Source organism: Balaenoptera borealis, assembly GCF_965194805.1.
Source record: "Balaenoptera borealis genome assembly, chromosome: 11".
Taxonomy (NCBI): Eukaryota; Metazoa; Chordata; class Mammalia; order Artiodactyla; family Balaenopteridae; genus Balaenoptera; species Balaenoptera borealis.
Window position 1 is genome coordinate 52,704,932 of NC_138868.1, and position 12,285 is coordinate 52,717,216.

At 38.8% G+C, this 12,285-nt stretch overlaps 1 pseudogene across 1 annotated transcript; it reads left to right on the top strand.

Moving 5' to 3' along the window:
- Nucleotides 1-8,741: 8,741 nt before the first annotated feature.
- On the top strand, nt 8,742-12,054 carry LOC309606320 (H/ACA ribonucleoprotein complex subunit 3 pseudogene; annotated as a pseudogene). Its single transcript has one exon. The product of its transcript is annotated as an H/ACA ribonucleoprotein complex subunit 3 pseudogene (transcript).
- Nucleotides 12,055-12,285: the final 231 nt, after the last annotated feature.

Below are 12,285 nucleotides of genomic sequence, written 5' to 3' on the forward strand. Positions count from 1 at the left end.
CAACGAAGATCCCACATGCTGCAACTAACACATGGCACGGCCAAAAAAATAAAATAAATTAAAAAAAAACCAGAAATGGCATCAATGTTCTCAATAATAACATTGGAAATTGGGGGAAAAAACAAAGAAACTTCTAAGTGAAAAGATTTTCAGACTAGAATTCTATTCCCAGGCAAACTATCATTTAAATGTGCAGGTAGAGTAAAATATTTCCAGATATACAAGGTCTCAAAAATTCACTCTTTTCCAAAAAGCTATTGAAGAAGCCAAACAAGGAGTTAAACAAAAGAAAAGGAAGTTATAGATCTAGAAATAGTAGATCTTACACAGGAAAGAATAAAAGGTATTCCTAGGAAAAGCAAAAAAAGTCTAGAGAGTAACCAACCCAGACAGAGCAGAAGGATGTAGGTAAATTTAACCATACAGAAAATGGAGTTGAAGGAAAACTTGCCAACAAGTGCAAAAAAACTAGACAAATGAAAAATAGCATTTTAGCACTATTAGACTTTTAAGAACTATGCATATATACACTTGAATTAAACATAATTGAATTTTATAAATGGTGTTGGGAAAACTGGACAGTCACATGCAAAAAAATGAAACTAGACCACTATCGCACACCGTACACAAAAATCAACTCAAAATAGATTAAAGACTTGAATGTAAGACTTGAAACAATAAAACTCCTAAAAGAAAACATAGGTAGTACTTTCTTTGACATTTGTCTTAGCAATATCTTTCTAGATGTGTCTACTCAGGCAAGGGAAACAAAAAAATAAACAAATGGGACTACATCAAACTAAAAAGCTTCTGCACAGCAAAAGAAACTATTAACAAAACAAAATGACAAAGACTTCCCTGGTGGCGCAGTGGTTAAGAATCTGCCTGCTAATGCCGGGGACACAGGTTCAATCCCTGGTCCAGGAAGATCCCACATGCCACGGAGCAACTAAGCCCATGCGCCACAACTACTGAGCCTGTGCTCTAGAGCCCACGAGCCACAACTACTGAGCCTGCGTGCTGCAACTACTGAAGTCTGCGCACCTAGAGCCCGTGCTCCGCAACAAGAGAAGCCACCGCAATGAGAAGCCCACGCACTGCAACAAAGAGTAGTCCCCGCTCACTGCAACTGGAGAAAGCCTGCATGCAGCAACGAAGACCCAACTCAGCCAAAACAAAACAAAACAAACACAAAATGACAACCTACTGAATGGGAGAAGATATTTGCAAATGAAATATTCGATAAGGGGTTTATACCCAAAATATATAAAGAACTTATACAATTCAACAACAAAAAAACAAGCAACCCAATTTAAAAATGGGCAGAGGAGCTGAACAGACATTTTTCCAGAGAAGACAAACAGATGGCTAACTGGCACGGGAAAGGATGTTCAACAGCACTAATTATTAGGGAAATGCAAATGAAAACTACAATGAGATATCATCTCACAACTGTTAGAACGACTATTATCAAAAAGGCAAGATATAACAAGTGTTGGTGAGGATGTGGAGAAATGGGAACCCTTGTGCACAGTTGGGGGTAATGTAAACTGGTGCAGCTACTGTGGAAAACAGTATGGGGATTCCTCAAAAAATTAAGAATAGAACTACCCTATGATCCAACTGTCCCACCTCTGGGTATTTATCCAAAGAACATGAAAACACTAATTCAGAAAGATATATGGGGGGCTTCCCTGGTGGTGCAGTAAGAATCCACCTGCCAATGCAGGGGACACGGGTTCGAGCCCTGGTCCGGGAAGATCCCACATGCCGCGGAGCAACTAAGCCCGTGCGCCACAACTACTGAGCCTGCACTCTAGAGCCTGTGAGCCACAACTACTGAGCCTGCGTGCCACAACTACTGAAGCCCGCACGCCTAGAGCCTGTGCTCTGCAATGAAAGAAGCCACCACAATGAAGCCTGTGCACCGCAACGAAGAGTAGCCCCCGCTCGCCGCAACTAGAGAAAGCCCGCGCACAGCAATGAAGACCCAACACAGCCAAAAATAAATAAAAATAAAATAAATTAATTTAAAAAAAAAGATATATGCACCCCTTTGGTCATTGCAGCATTATTTACAATAGCCAAGGTATGGAAACAAGCTAAGTGCCCATCAATGGATGAATGGATAAAGAAGATGTAAGATATATATATTCATATATATATGTATATATATGAATACTACTCAACCATAAAAAAGATGAAATCTTGCCATTTGTGACAACATGGATAGACCTTGAGGGTATTATGCTAAGTGAAATAAGTCACATGGAGAAAGACAAATACTGTATGATTTCATTCATACATAGAATATTTTTTAAAAACTCAAAACAAAATAAATGAACAAACCAAAGCAGACAAAAACAAAGTCATAGATATAGAGAGCAGAGTAGTGGCTACCAAAGGGGAAGGCACAGAGGGCAAAATGGATAAAGGGAATCACCTTCTATGGTGACAGAGGAAATGCTCTGAGCACGCTGTGAGGTATACAGAAATAGAAATGTAATGCTGTACACTTGAAATTTATTTATTTATTTTAAAATTTTTATTGGAGTATAGTTGCTTTACAACGTTGTGTTAGTTTCTACTGTACAGCAAAGTGAATCAGCTATATGTATACACATATCCCCTCTTTTCTGGATTTCCTCTTTCCTTCTTTTTTGGATTTGAAATTTATATAATGTTATAAACCAATGCTCCCTCAATAAAAAATAAATCTAGGGACTTCCCTGGTAACGCAGTGGTTAAGAATCCACCTGCCAATGCAGGGGACACAGGTTTGAGCCCTGGTAGGGGAAGATCTCACATGCCGTGGAGCAACTAAGCCCATGTGCCACAACTACTGAGCCTGCGCCCTAGAGCCTGCGAGCCACAACTACTGAGCCCGCATGCCACAACTACTGAAGCCTGCGTGCCTAGAGCCCGTGCTCCGCAGCAAGAGAAGCCACCGCAATGAGAAACCCGTGCACCACAACGAAGAGTAGCCCCCGCTTGCCACAACTAGAAAAGCCCGCGCAGCAACAAAGACCCAACACAGACAAAAATAAATAAATAAATAAAATTTTTAAAAAATCTAAAAAACTCTCTAAATTAAAAAATGTAATTGAATTTTTTAAAGTACTGAGGTGCTTCATGCCAGACCGCAATGATCTTTCCTCCTCCACGACTCCTTTAATTCTTATAGTTTGCACCAGTCCTTCATTAAGCATTAACCACATGCTACCTTCTATTGTTATTAAACTTCTTTTAGAAAACTAAATATTTTTGAGTATTTATTAAACACCCTAATTTATTTATACTTCATAATAGTGCTATGAGGTAGATATTATTATCTTCATTTAAAGTTTAGGGAATAAGGGAATCAGTCACAGAGCCAACAAGAGATGGGAATCACTTAAATCAGGATATTTACTGTTATCCTTGACCTTTTCTTCTTCCGTATCATTCATATGTAATCAGTCATCAAACCCTGTGAAAGCTATCTCTTTAACATCTCTCTGTTACAATTAGCTCCATTTTCACCGTTACCACTATTAAGATAATCTGAATGAATGTATGCCTTAATACTCCTACCACAGGCCCATTTCAGCATGGCACCACAGTCCAAAGAAACACAAAAATGTCACTCTCTCCACTCCACAATGTTCTCCAATAGAGAGTCTCATTACACCTACAGTCAAAATCAATCTGAGGAGTTTGTCAAAAATAAAGATTATGGAACCCCAAGCTGAAACTACTGAGTCAAAATCTCTGAAGGTGTGGCCTAGGAAACTGATTTTTAACAGGTGTAACAAGTGGACTTTTATGCACCCTAAGTTTGAGAATCAGTATGCTACTCCATACTTTCTTTGTGTCCTAGTTTGTCAATTAGATCATAAGCTATCCAAGGTAGGGTTGTACCTTATGTGTATAACGTACCTCCAGGGTCTTATAGGTATTTGATGCTCAGAAATATAGGTATTTTGGTACATCAGAGTTACATCATGGTGCATTGTGTTTATGACAAGTGTGAAATCTCAGCTGAATCTTGGCATACAGGCAGAATTTGAATAGATGGAAAGGGAGGAGAAAAAGGTAAAAGTACTGAAACTAGTATAAATAATATCATAATAACTACGAAGAACCAGCATCAATATATATCTTCAAGTCTCCTGAATATAATTGCCATTAGAATTCTCCCCTGGGGCTAAAAAATGCCAGCATTGAGTGGTAGAATCAGCCTGAAAATTCTCATTATTTTCATCAGTAGAAGCAAGAAGTTTCCATACAGCACTGACCCTAAAATATGTCTTCCTGGCTTCACCTGACATGGCTATTATTGTTTTTGTTGCCTAGATCTGAGACTATCAAGGTTAGTGTGCAAAGGGTCTTTTCAAAGGAGGTTTGTAAGAACATCTACGTTACAGCTGGAGTCCAACACAGACAACAGAGATGACAACAGGGTCGACATGTGCTCTTTGTCCACACTCCACTGTAGTCTAACAAGGAAAAAAAAGCCACATAGGTTGTTTGCTATGTTATCTGTTTACTAAAATTATCGGTTAAGATTCTTTCAACTGGAAGAAATAGAAAACTCAACCCTAAATAGTTTAAATACTAGGGCAAGTCACATAAAGAAGTCCCAAGTTAGGGCACCTTCAGAGCTGGTTAATTTCCATCCAGCAACGTCGGCAAAGACCACCTTCTTCTGTCTTTCTGTTCTGCTTTCCTCAGTTTATTGACTTTGCCCTTAGATACTAGCATCCCCAGTATTCACAAGATGGCTGTCATAGTTCAAGTTGACACTTCTAGACACTATAAAGTCCAAAGAAAGAAGATGCCTCGCTGCATCTCTTTTTTTCTTTTTTCTGTTTTGGCCCTGCTGTGCGGCTTGTGGGATCTTAGTTCCCTGACCAGGGATTGAACCCGGGCCCTGGGCAGTGAGAGTGCAGAGTCCTAACCACTGGGCCGCTAGGGAATTCCCCGATGTATCTCTATTTATAAGTGAAAAACTTTCCCCAGAATCTCCCCAGCAGATTCCCCATTACATCTTTTTTTTTTTTAAACATCTTTATTGGAGTATAATTGCTTTATTGTGGTGTGTTAGTTTCTGCTTTATAACAAAGTGAATCAGCTATACATATACATATATCCCCATATCTCCTCCCTCTTGCGTCTCCCTCCCTGCCACCCTCCCTATCCCACCCCTCTAGGTGGTCACAAAGCACCGAGCTGATCTCTCTGTGCTATGCGGCTGCTTCCCACTAGCTATCTATTTTACATTGAGTAGTGTATATATGTCCATGCCGCTGTCTCACTTCGTCCCAGCTTACCCTTCCCCCTCCCCATGTCCTCAAGTCCATTCTCTGGTAGGTCTGTGTCTCTATTCCCGTCCTGCCCCTAGGTTCTTCATGATCTAGGTTCTTCATTTTTTTTTTTTTTTAGATTCCATATATATGTGTTAGCATACGGTATTTGTTTTTCTCTTTCTGACTTAACTTCACTCTGTATGACAGACTCTAGGTCCATCCACCTCACTACAAATAACTCAATTTCTTTTCTTTTTTAGCCGAGTAATATTCCATTGTATATATGTGCCACATCTTCTTTATCCATTCATCTGTTGATGGACACTTAGGGTGCTTCCATGTCCTGGCTATTGTAAATAGAGCTGCAATGAACATTGTGGTACATGACTCTTTTTGAATTATGGTTTTCTCAGGGTATATGCCCAGTAGTGGGATTGCTGGGTTGTATGGTAGTTCTATTTTTAGTTTTTTAAGGAACCTCCATACTGTTCTCCATAGTGGCTGTATCAATTTACATTCCCACCAACAGTGCAAGAGTGTTCCCTTTTCTCCACACCCTCTCCAGCATTTATTGTTTGTAGATTTTTTGATGATGGCCATTCTAACTGGTGTGAGATGATATCTCACTGTAGTTTTGATTTGCATTTCTCTAATGATTAATGGTATTGAGCATTCTTTCATGTGTTTGTTGGCAATCTGTATATCTTCTTTGCCCATTACATCTTACTGGCAAGAACTTCTTCATATAGCCATCCTAAATCTGTCACTGGCAAGAGAAATAGGATTTCTATGCTAAATACAAAAGTGTATGGCTGTGTGGAGGGAGATGGGTTATTACAAAAAAATTACAATTTTGTGATAAGGAAGAAAAGATGGAAAAGGACATTTGGTAGTCCACCACCAATGTACACTACACTAACACACCAGTCCAGTTTCAAGTATGTTCTGCCCTAATACATTCATTTATTCATTCTACAATACTTTTACCTACTTTATACCAAGCACTGTGCTTTCCTACTGGAAAGACAAAGCAGGAAAAGATTTGGTCCCTGCTCTTGAGTTTATATCAATCTCCTGGTGAGACACATATGTAAAAATGTAAGCTAGAATGAAGTAATAGAGTTGCAGGTACATTAAAATTCTATTTTACTTACAAGATCTGACAAGAAGAGTAAATTATTGTCTATAGACTTCAGCGATCATATGTATATTTCATATTTCATCCAGCACTTTGATACTTAATACAATATAGGTGAATCTTAATTTCCTCCTCCAAGAGGAACAGGATTTATCTGCTAATTTGATGAGTTTTCTATTTGCATTTTATTATACCGAGAGCCCAAGAGAAGAACCACTGTTGATGATAAGTAGTTTTACTATACTATACTATACCAGAATGGAGCTCAGGGCACAAGTCTGAGCTGGAAATAGAAATTTTGGAGTCATCGGCTTACAGATGGCAGTTGTAGCCATGAGGATTAATGTAATCAATTAAGTAGGTGTAGGCTGAAAGGCCAGGACAGAACTCGATGGAACAGCAATAGTTAAAGTAAGGCAGGGGGACTTCCCTGGTGGCACAGTGGTTAAGAATCCACCTGCCAATGCAGGGGACACGGGCTCGATCCCTGGTCCGGGAAGATCCCACATGCCGTGGAGCAGCTAAGCCCGTGTGCCACAACTACTGAGCCTGTGCTCTAGAGCCCAGGAGCCACAACTACTGAGCCCGCATGCCACAACTACTGAAGCCCACGTGCCTAGAGCCGGTGCTCCTCAGCAAGAGAAGCCACTGCAATGAGAAGCCCGCACACTGCAGCGAACAGTAGCCCTGCTCACTGCAACTAGAGAAAGTCCGCACGCAGCAACAAAGACCCAATGCAGCTATAAATAAATAAGTAAATAAATAAATAAATAAATAAATAAATAAATTTAAAGTAAGGCAGGGACTTCCTGGGTGGTCCAGTGCCTAAGACTCCGCGCTCTCAGTGCAGGGGACTGGGGTTCAATCCCTGGTCGGGGGAAACAGATCCCTCATACCATGACAAAGATCCCGCACGCGGCAAGGAAGATCCTGCATGCCGCAACTAAGACCCGGTGCAACCAAATACATAAATAAATAAATATTTAAAAAAATAATAAAGCCTGGCAGAGAAAGTAATCTGTGAAGAATTATCAAAAAGTTAGGAGAGAAACCAGGAGAAAGTGATGGCCAGAAAGAAGGGAAGAGAAAGTTTCAAAAGGAAAGGTATGGTCAGTAGGGCCAAATGTATTCAGAGCAGTTAGGTAAGTTGTGGACTGAAAATCATTCATTGAATCTGTTCTCAAAAGGTGAGTGAATGCAAATGGGCACAGGGCTCTTTCCAAGGCAATAGAAATGTTTTCAGATTTGATTGTGGTGATGATTGTACAATGTTGTAAATTTAATAAAAATCACTGAATTATAATTAAGCCACTTAAAATGAGTGATTTTATCATATGTAAATTATATCTCAATAAAGTTTTCCTTTTTTAAAAGGTCACTGTCCTGAGTCAAAGAAGTTTCAATGGAGAGAGGAGGACAGAAGCCACGCTTGGGTTTAAGAGGAAATGGGAGACTAAGAAATGGAGGGGAAAAAAAAAGAAATGCAGGCAAGAAGTGAAGACTCTTTAATCTAAGGAATTTTGTTCTGAAGAGAAGGAAAGAAAAAAGAAGGTAGCAAATAAAGAAGTGGCGCATACAAGGTCAAGAAAGGCAGGAAGATAGTGAGTTTAGTTTTACACATATTTCATTGAAGTAAGAATCCAATAGCTAGAGGTAGATAATTATTATTTACTGTTTTAGAAGTAGGAATTGCCATGCAAGGTTCCACAGTAGGTGGACATAGGATTGAAGCTGGAAAGGGAACAACACACAGCAGATACAAGTCCCGTCTTTGGTCTCCAGGCAAACTCTTTTTCCCATAATTACTGAGCTCAGAGAATATCTGTAGCGCTTATTCATCTCTATCAACTTCTAGGCATATAAACATCAACTGATCCTTTAGTATACTATATAGTGAAGAAAATCTCTCCACTCTCCCCATTCCAGTTCTTCATTATCAGGAAATGTTTCCTTGTATTTAACTCGGATCTCTCTTTTAAAAACTGAGTGCTTTAAAACTCTTCATTTAAGAAAAATGTTGCATGCAGTTGTGCTTTCTGTTGTTAGTGTTTACAAGATCACCAGATATCCTACAAAAATATTGGGTCACATCTCCAACCTCTCTAGCCTTGGTTTCTCCATCAGAATTAAATTAAATGATGTCTGTAAAGCATGTAGCATAGTGCCTGCACAGAGAAAGAACTCAATAAATAGTTATCATTTGGAGGGAAAGATGCAAAAAAAAATGTTTATATAGAGATGTTACTCTTTTCCCCTTGGGATAACATCCCTTTTGTATTATTTGATAGAAAACGTAACATTAGTATCTGAACTATTAACCCATTTTACTTATAAACTCAAAAATTAGAGAATGAAATTATTCACATTGCAAAACAATTCATCCATTGCAAAGGGTTCATAGGCTTCCTTTAAGTACCATCTTCTTAAGTGTTTGTTTAGAGTCATTAAATTCCATTAAATTCTTAACAGAAGGCAAACCCAAAAGCTCAAAGTATAACAAACCACTACTGATTAAATATCAATCACAAATTAAGATAAAGCAAGTTTGAAATTATAATGAAAAAAGAGCATTTAAGAGTCTAGCTTTCTAATTTTTCACTTTGCTGTATAGAGAGTTAAAATATTGAACAGTCCTGTTCAATACCAGGTATTTATGCTTTGGTAGTAATGAACAGGCAAAAGCCATGCTAATTCCAAGAAAGAGCTTTACTACAGGGGAAGGACTCTGTTCTTCCTAATACAAATACCTGAAAGGGACCAATACTCAACATTCAAAGAAACAAACTACAGAGAGACTGACAGGCAGCTCTATATAGTAACATTATTATACATGTAGTTTTCGTTTGTTTACATGTAATTTCAGTGTTCTGCCTTGTATCTTCCAATATTATAAATTCTTTGAGGACACACATTTTACCTTCGGTTTGACCTACAAAGCCTAGCCCAATGTTTTACTCTAGGGGTGTTCAATAAAAACATATTAAGTTGAAATAATGAATGCATAATATTGGTATATTAATGAGATTGGGTTGCCAGATAAAATACTGGATGCCAAATTAAATTAGAATTTTAAATTCTATATTCAAATTTAACAGGGCATCCTTATTTTTGTTTGCTAAATCTTGCAACTCTAATTATGAGTAACCTTTAGTAAGAAATCAGATCTTGCAGCCCCACAGACTGGCTAAGGGTTTCTTTCTTTAGCAGTGAGACTGCCCTAATCCAAACGCGTTAGAACCAAGCAATCTCCCATGCTCAACAGAGAGACTGAACTAGAAAACACGTACTATAATTGTCTGATTTTTATAGAGGATAGAGTAAAATACTCACTATAATTCCTAGTTGCAGAAAATTTGGGAAGGAGCAAAGGAGATAATTATTATGCCTTTTATATGTTCTTGAGAAGAGATATGCTGTGCAGGTACAAAAATCATATTTAGATACACTTTTTTTCAGGTCTGCTTATTTTTAAAGGCAATTCTGATAGAAGATTGGCTCAAGGGGTGGGAAGGTTTGTGGAAAGGTTTGAAAGAGAGAACATTATAATTGGCAATTTCTGGGACTTCCCTGGTGGTCCAGTGGGTAAGACTCCACACTCCCAATGCAGGGGACCTGGGTTCGATCCCTTGTCGGGAAACTAGATCCCACATGCATGCCGCAATTAAGAGTCCACATGCTGCAACTAAAGAAGCTCACAGGCCAGAACTAAGAGCCTGCGTGCCACAACTAAAGATCCTGCATGCTGCAAGGAAGATCCCGTGTGTCGCAGCTAAGACATGGTGCAGCCAAAATAAATAAATAAAAAAAATTTTTTTTAAATTGGCAATTTCTTCACTTATAGAATTGACTGCTTAGTGAATGCAGCTTCTATTTTGGACAGATTCTTTTTTTTAATTTCCAAAAGTAAAAACTTCCATATTTTTTTTAAAGCACAACATAATATGGGCAGACGGAATTGGAACCTCTGGCTTTGGTGTGGTCATGTTTCTCCAGTATTATCTCAACGAGCAGGGAGACCGGATCTATTTGCTGAAGAAGCTTGACCCTATGAGACAACAGACCTGTGTGGCCCATCCTGCTCAGTTCTCCCAGACGACAAATACTCTTGACACCAAATTACCATCAAGGCATGCTTTAAGGTGCTCATGACCCAGCAATTGCGCCCTGTCCTCTGAGGACCTCTAAAAATTTCATGTCTCTTCTGCTGTCTGCTCGCCCTCAAGAGACTTCCTGAAACCAAGCTCTTCAATCTGTGAGCCTTGAAGCTTTCCTACGACCCTTGCTCTTTGGAATCCAGTCTCATGATTGCCTTCGATCATGCTTGTTGTGAGGCAATCATGGTAGCATCCCCTATAAAGGGAAGACGTTTGAATCTTCTTATCATACTTTGAATCACTGCCAGGTTATTAAAATGATTTGAAGAAAAAAAAACATAATATGACCCCACCAACATTACCACCTACTCCAATTAGGACAGGGTCTAAAAATCCCTCCTATCCTTGTGATTTCTAATTGCTCTCTATCCCAAACCTTATAGTCTTGAAGGAAAAAAAAATGCTACTTAAAGATGTCCAGAAATGAATGTGATGGGGAAGCATTGGCACTATATATACACCACATTTCATCTTGACTTGGACACATGCTGGAAGGACTAGCCTCATTCAAGCCTTAATAGAGAGCACCATGTAAATCTCAGAGAAAGAGAAATTCATAATATTTACTTTACAAATTAATGAACAAAATAAGAATAAAGACGGTAACAGACCTAAAGTTCTCTGTAGATATTTGTTGAATAAAATGATTTTAAACTTCAGACATATGTGTCCAATTTTTTTTAAAGTCAAATTTTGCAAGGGCATTTCTATTAATGTACACTGGTAGAAAAAAAATTTAAGTGAAATTGACATTTTGCCTCTTGGCCTCAACAGGGAGCCTTTCATGTAACTCATCCAGTAAAGATTTAGATTTCTAAAGTCTTGGTATCCCAGGCCATGAATTAAAGACCCATTCTATAAACTTTATGTCCTGAAGTAAGCCAGGATCCTGCTTGTTGATCCTGCTTATTTATGTTAAATTAATAAATAAAATAAAAAATGGAAAATAAGTTTTCGTGAGGATGTAGAGAAATTGGAACCTTACCCATTGTTTTTTTTTAAATTTTATTTATTTTTTGGCTGCATTAGGTCTTTGTTGCTGTGTGCAGGCTTTCTCTAGTTGCAGCGAGTGGGAGCTATTCTTCGTTGTGGTAAGTGGGCTTCTCATTGCGGTGGCTTCTCTTGTTGCAGAGCAGGGCTCTAGGTGCGTGGGCTTCAGTAGTTGTGGCATGTGGGCTCACTACTTGTGGTGCAGGGCCTTAGTTGCTCAGCAGCATGTGGGATGTTCCCGGACCAGGGATCGAACTCATGCCCGTGCATTGGCAGGCGGATTCTTAACCACTGCACCACCACGGAAGTCCCCTCTTATATATTTTTGATGGGAGTGTAAAATGGTACAGCTGCTGTGGAAAACAGTATGACAGTTCCTCAAAAAGTTAAAACATAGAATTACCATATGACCCAACAATCCTACTCCTAAGTATATACTCAAAAGAATTGAAAGCAGGGAATCAAACAAAATACTTATACGGGAGTTTTCATAGCAGCGTTATTCACAATAGCCAAAAGGTAGAAACAACCCAAGTGTCCATCAGCTAGCTAGTAAATGGAAAAACAAATTGTGATATAACCATACAATGGAATTTTATTCAGCCATAAAATGGAATGAAGTACTGATACATGCTACAATATGGATGAACCTTGAAAACATTATACTGAGGAAGTAAGTCAGACATAAAAGGACAAATATTGCATGATTCCACCT